This window comes from Epinephelus moara, chromosome 4, assembly GCF_006386435.1.
Source record: "Epinephelus moara isolate mb chromosome 4, YSFRI_EMoa_1.0, whole genome shotgun sequence".
Lineage (NCBI taxonomy): Eukaryota > Metazoa > Chordata > Actinopteri > Perciformes > Serranidae > Epinephelus > Epinephelus moara.
In genome coordinates, this window is record NC_065509.1 from 8,169,900 (window position 1) to 8,171,109 (window position 1,210).

Below are 1,210 nucleotides of genomic sequence, written 5' to 3' on the forward strand. Positions count from 1 at the left end.
AAGTGTGCACAATGAAGAGACAAAAGTCAGTTTGACAAACTTTATTTACAAATTTCCACAAACAATATCTGACGGCCAGTCCTCTTCTCCTGGCAGCCTGCAAGACACAGAAAAGATGATGAGCACATAACTTCAAGAAACAAATCCAAACTCCACTGTATTTTTTTTTTGTTTAGCATTTCAGCTGTCTTTTAGCCAGATTGAAGGCTTTGTGTCCGTCACTCTGCTTAATTTAGTGTTGTAACGGCCTGACTACACGGTGTCGGCCCGCCCGGCCTGACCTCCGCGGTCCTCTTCGCTCCTCTCACCCACACTTGAGCATCCGTCCAGGCCGCGGAGGTCAGGCCCGGGCGGGACCATAGGTGAGCCCTGCCCTCGCCACTCACCGGAGACCTCTTCTTACGGTCACAGAATAAACAACAGCTATTTTCTGCCAGTTTATTCCAGTTAGCTTACCTGAAACCTACTGCGTTGAGATGCTATGTCCTGCGAGCTCAGTTCCACACAAAGACCGTGACAGTACTATCCAGCAAAACACGTCACTTCCGTCATGTTAGGGGCACTTCCGTCAAGCCAGAGGCTTGTGTCACGTCAGGGGCTTCTGCTCCGGGGCTGCAGCTGGATCCGCGTCTTTTTTTTGGACTTTTGCAAAGCGTTTGATACCATTGAACACAAATTCATGTTCCAGGCACTACAGAAATTTGGCCTTGGTAAATACTTTTGTTCAGCAATAGAAACCATGTATAAAAAAGCGAATTGTTCAATTAAAATGCACACAGGTACTTCTCCACGTTTTGATTTAGGTTGTGGAATCAGGCAGGGTTGTCCTGTGTCACCATATTTATTTCTGATATGTGCCCAATTGCTCTCTGACTTTATTAAGCAGAGCCCCATCAAATGGATATCTATAGCAGACAGGGAAATCGTCATCAGCCAACTGGCAGATGACACTTCCTTATTTCTAAAAAATGCCTCACAAATTTCAGTTGCTGTTAACCGAATTTCAGTTTTTTCCAGAGCATCCGGACTTCACCTGAATCTTAGTAAGTGTGAACTGCTCCCACTCAAAACCTGTAATAGTACATCCATCTCCAACATACCTGTAAAAGAGTCTGTCACCTATTTGGGAATCACCATCAACAAAAACACAAGCAACAGGTGCCCTATGAACTTTAACCACATCATAGAAAAAACACAGAAAAAATTCAAC